Genomic DNA, 6,000 nt, shown 5'->3' with positions numbered 1-6,000 from the left:
CATCAGCTCTGCTCCTCATTATTATTGTCTCAGCTTACTGCCCTAAAGAGAGGGGTGGTGGGAGGATGAGAGAGGTGCTAATTCACAGAGCAAAATACAAAAAGATTTACACCAGAGCTGAGCAAATATGGGTAAAGGAATGAAGCCAATGTCACTTTGAAAAAGAAATTCTCTGTAAACATGGGTAAAGGAATGAACCCAATGTCTCTTTGAAAAAAAAAAATTCTCTGTAAGTAATTTGCTTGATAAAACACAGCTCACATTTGGGCGGGGAGCTGTGTTAGCAGACAGAGTGGAAATAGCATGAAACCTCCTTTAAGATGGTTTGCATAATGTCAAATAGGTTAAAGAAACCCTGCTCCCTAAATTAAAACCATATTATACTTAAAGAAAAAATTTACTTTGGACAATGGTTGTGGAAAGAATGACTAAATAATATAACTGTAATTAATTGTTCACACATGAACAGTATATAATGTTTGTGATTGCCTAGAGTGTGTAATGTACATAGGGAAGTAATTGGTGTGTGCTTTTGTATTGTCTGGGCCATCGAACAGTGCCAAATCAGGGAGGAAAGGGGAAGCACGTGTTCAGAGTTTATGTATATAGGAAGGCCCATGGCAGCTTTAGATGGGTCTCCAGGAACATGTGTGTCAAGCCAAGAATTCTTCAAGAAATAACAACTTGGTTCCCCCTTCCAAACCTGTCCACCAGCAGCTTCTTCTCCCTCCAGCGCACACACACACACACAAAAAATCCAGTTCCAAAATACAGTTATATTCAGGGTGCCTTACGCAGAACAAAACCACCTAACTGAAACCAGGACCTGGACCTGCCTTTAAGGAGAAAGCAAAGATTTCCAAATGCCAGTCTTCCTCTCTTGATCTCATATACTTCTGTTGTTAGTGAAAACTGTAAAACAGTATTTACAAGGTTCCGCACAGCGTGAGGCTGTTTGTGTGCAGCAGGGCAGAGGAAAGAGCTCGTTCTCTATACAACAGTGCAACCTAGTGGCTCGGAATAAAAGCTCTGCCTATCAGCCGCGAAGCTGCCTGACATCTTTTGCAGATATTTCAGTATTTGAAAAACAGTACTTACATCAAACACTCTCGCTTTCCAAGTCATTCAGCTACCTCGTTAGCGCGGGCACAGGAGTGAGGCCTCTTCGTTAGCACCACAGAATTTCTAAGAAGTTGGTAGAACACGAGCAATGAACTTCGGGAGGGTAAATGGTGGGTTGGCATTGGGTTGTGCTTCGCATGCTGATACTCAGGTTGTGTAATTTATGCAACTGGTTTTGATGAAACTAATGTGATTATCCATGCGTCTGAGGATTTTTCTCTTGCTTAAGGGTTACTGGATCAGTCCCCAAGTCAGAAATTCTCCAGCAGACTGTCAGCAGGACAAATGCAGGGCCACTGACAGGCTGGAAGTCGTCTGTTCTAGAATGGCTGGGAATTTATTGCAAACCAGTGTTAACTTTGCCCGCACTGTTGGGAGGATTTCAGATCCGAAGGACAGGGAATACTGCGAAGAGTGCAGTAATGGCCAATATCTCAGTGTGGTAAACTCCATTAAAAAGAAAACATTGTCTAAATAAAGGCTTGATCCAAAGCCCATTTAAAAGTCATTGCAGGGAGGGTGCTTTACACGTTCTGATCTGCCCATTAGAGAAAAGCAGGGGGGAAAAAAAAGCCTCATTTAGTGCTGACACAATGTTTTCAACTCAGCCCATTTGTAATAAGATGCTCTTTAGCCAAATCATTTAAGTCATTTGGAAATCATTTAGAATTCTCTTTCAGAGCAATTAGTAAAAAGCTAAAAGCCTCAAATGGTTCTTTGTGGTGGTTTCATAATTATTATTTTAAACCAGAAAATATCACCTTAAAGCAGAAAAAGAAAACCGTCCATTGCAACTGAAAGTATCTGTGAGCGTTCTGGAGATCTGAGGGATAAAGAAAAGGTGACCTTTTCCAGATCTATGCATTCCATATAACAATCTTTTCCTGCCTCCGAAGAACACACTGGGGAGAAAATCATTCACTATTCTTGTTTATATGAGATGTTATAGTAAGAATTAAATGTAATTTAGTGGGACAATAAAATCTTCTCAAGTACTGATATTCGACACAGTATTGTTGTGTTTGAGGTGGATTTGGGGATGATTAAAAGAGTAAATCACACCGATCTGAAACATTTTTTTCACCTCCTCAGATGGCATCTTGATCGTGCATGCACTGTGAACACCAAAAGCCTATAGGTCAGACCTGAAATTATAGCTAAAACTCAGCTCCTGAGGTACATGGACTGTTTATATCGATGAAAATTTATGATCTCTATACCCTAAATCCCTGGCCTCTCTTTTACATTGACTTCTTTACTATTTGCTGCTTTATTTTATGGTGATCCTTTGCCCTCTATAAATATATCACGGTTATTTAACCCTAGATCCCAACCATAGTTTCCAGTATTTCAGGAGGGATCTATTTGTTACATAGTCTGCTACTGGGGGTTTTATAATCCTATACATTAGCAGCTATTATTTCACTGAAGTTAAAAAATTCTCAACTATTCTCATCTTGTCATTTAACTTGATGCTATTTGGTATTACAGCCAAGAACAGAAAACTGTCTGCTGTTTTTCTAAGATTATATTGAGGTAAAAATCGTCTTTAATCTCCTGCAGTGATTGAGTTATTTTCTATTAAATATTTAACCGTGGAAAAATGAATAAATTTAACTGTAATAAATTATAGTTTGGCAGACTTAATTGCCTATTGTTATTAAAAAAAAAAAAAAAAATCAGCCTTATAAAAATCTGACCTAATCCTAGAAACATGCCATGGAGTAATTAAAGTTTTCTGTGGGGATAGACTGCAATAATTATCTTGTTTTGACTGAGCTTCTTATTATTTTAGCCTGAAAAAATAAAACTGAAAAACAGGAAAGGAATATAGATTTGCAAAACCTATTGTCTGATGTTAAAATTGTTAAGAAAATATGAGTCAGTATTATGCAAATTCTGACCTAATCCCAGCAACATATTGGTAGGTAATTGTATTTTTCTTTAAAAGGGGACAGACCCTACAATAATTATGCCTTGTTAGTGTCCACATTGCTATATTTTTGATTTATGTATTTTTGTGGGAGCTGACAGATAAGCAAGAAAAATTGACATATTATAAACTAATAAAAATAAATAATATCTGAATCTGCCTAGCAGCAGTGCACATTGGGAAGCTAAATCAATGCATTAATCACACAAATTTTGAATAAAGTATAGTTTGTGCTAAATGAAAAAGTGACCTATACCAAACAGACCTAAATATTGAAATCTTAGCACTGCTTCTATTTGGACCTGCTTTAATTCCTGAGGTCAAACAATATAAGAATTTGACCTATACTATTTTTCTGATCATCTTGTGCAATATTCCAGGACAAATTTGTGCCCTTCTCATCTTTCTTACGATTTTAATAACCTTCAACCTGTGAGAGCTGTCTTGTTCCCCAAGGAAAGAATCACCTTTGAAAGAAAAATTTGGTTAGCATCTCTCTCTCTCTCTTTCTCACTCTCTGTTTTAGCACAGCATTTATTTTAGGGCACTTGTTTACTATAACGCTCTTGCTTTTCTATGTAAAAGCATTGCCTGTTAAGTGTCAGAACGAAAAAAAAAAATGCAATTTCGGTATCCAGTAACTGCTAGTTCAGGGAGTTCTGCTCTAGTGCACCAGCGTTGGGGACAAATTGACAATGTAAATATTACAGAAATGAGCTTAGAGATGGGCGGAGTCTAACAATTGATCTTGTCTAACACAACTGGCAGAAAACTGATGAACTGTGAAACCTAGTTTCACATTTCTGCCCACATAAGGTCATCTCATTGATGTGCATGTGGATGGACTGGGCCAAATCCAGATGAGGTGTAATTTTCACTGGAGTTAGCAGTGTGGGTCTGAGTTTTTCTCAGTGATTGTAATTTGAATACAAAGAAAACATCATACGATCATGAACAAAGGATATACAGATTTTATTGTCTTCTCTCACACTGTCTGCAAATGCCACGATATGTCATCCTGTTTTGGCATTTCCAGAGTAATCCCTCGCTTTAAGGGCTTTAAAGCAAGGATTGCACAGGTTTGTTGGAGAAAAAGGAAACAAGGTCTGAGAAACAGCTCAGCTGTAAGATAATGCCTTCTGCAGCTTTTCAGCCCCTGGTAAAACCCCATGGCTCCTCTGCTCACAGGCTGCATCTCTGCCCCTCTCACCAGGACCAGAAGTGCTCACTGGCACAGGAGGCCCAGCGGTGCAATACCTGTGTCACTCTTTGTAGCCAGCTGAACTGAGCATGATCTGAGGCTGCCCACAATCTCTCAGTAGGTGACATCCTCCAAGAGTGCCAACCCTAGTTTCATCCATGTATTGGGTTTACATGGCCAGGTTTTGGTAGCAAGGGGGGATACAAGAGTGGCTTCTAAGAGACAGCGACAGCTGGCTCCAAGACAGACCCACCACTGGCCAAGGCTGAGCCCATCAGCAATGATCGTGATGCCTCTGGAATAACACATTTAAGAAGATTAAAAACTGCTGCACAACAGCAGCTGGGAGAGAGGAGTGAGAATATGTGAGAGAAACAACTCTGCAAACACCAAGGTGAGAGAAGGGGGAGGGGGAAAGGTACTCCAGACGCTGGAGCAGAGATTCCCCTGCAGCCTCTAGTGCAGTCCATGGTGAGGCAGCCTGTCCCCATGCAGCCCATGTAGGTCCACAGTGGAGCAGTTATCCACCTGCAGCACATAGAGGTTAACAGCGGGGCAGGGATCCACCTGCAGCTCAGGGAGGACCCCACGTAGAAGCAGGTCGATGCCCAAATGAGGCTGTGACCCTGTGGGAAGCCTGCACTGGAGCAGGCTCATGGCAGGACCTGTGGAGAGAGAGGAGCCCAGGCTGGAGCAGGTTTGTTGGCAGGATTTGTGATCCTCTGGAAGAGACCCACACTGGAGCAACTACTGAAGAACTGCAGCCTGTGGGAAGGACTCACTTTGGAGAAGTTCATGGAGGACAGTCCCCTGTGGGAGGGACCCCATGCTGGAGCAGTAAAAAAGTGTGAGGAGGAAGGAACAGCAGAGACAATGTGTGATGAACTGACCGCAAACCCCATTCCCCATCTCCATGAGCAGGAGCCAGGGAGGAGGTAGAGAAATTTGGAGTGAAGTTGAACTTGGGAAGAAGGGAGAGGTGGGGGAAGATGTTTTTAATATTTGGATTTATTTCTCATTATCCTGCTCTGATTTGATTGGTAATAAATTAAACTAATTTCCCTAACTCAAGTCTGTTTTGCCATGATGGTAACTGGTGATTGATCTCTCCCCATCCTGATCTCAACCCACAAGCTTTTCATTATATTTTCTCTACCCTGTCCAGCTGAGGAGTTGAGTGATAGAGTGACTTCGGTGGGCACCTGGCATCCAGGCAGGGTCAACCCACCAGAAGCCACCATGTAATATACATGGTCTTGGTAGATACTTGCCTTAGTCTCTTGAGGGCTGCTTTGTGCTTGGTGTTGCCATGCGAACATATTTTATTTGTTGTATCATTCCAAGACAACAACTAAGGGACATCAAATGACATTGCAAGAGATGGGTTCAAAATAAAAGACAAAAAAAAAAAAAAAGAAACACAAAATATGAAAATAAATACAAATAAACTAGTTTTTCACACAAAAGCATTTGTCACCATCCATGCATCAGTCTACAGAACTGAAGGCCATCCAACTGGCCCTGGATATTGGTGGCAAGCAAAGAGGACTAAAAGTTTGCATTAGTTCAAAACATGACTGGACAAATCCTTGCAGAAAAAAGCTATCAGATGCTGAAAAAAAAAAAAAAATCAATGCAAATTGAATCTATATGAATATACATATGAGTGTGCTTGAATGTACATTTGGTAAAAACATCATTTCCACCATGTTACTAAATGGATAGCCTGCTTCATGGTCTTTCA

This window comes from Patagioenas fasciata, chromosome 2 (assembly GCF_037038585.1).
Source record: "Patagioenas fasciata isolate bPatFas1 chromosome 2, bPatFas1.hap1, whole genome shotgun sequence".
Lineage (NCBI taxonomy): Eukaryota > Metazoa > Chordata > Aves > Columbiformes > Columbidae > Patagioenas > Patagioenas fasciata.
Note: the sequence above shows the minus strand (reverse complement) of the source record.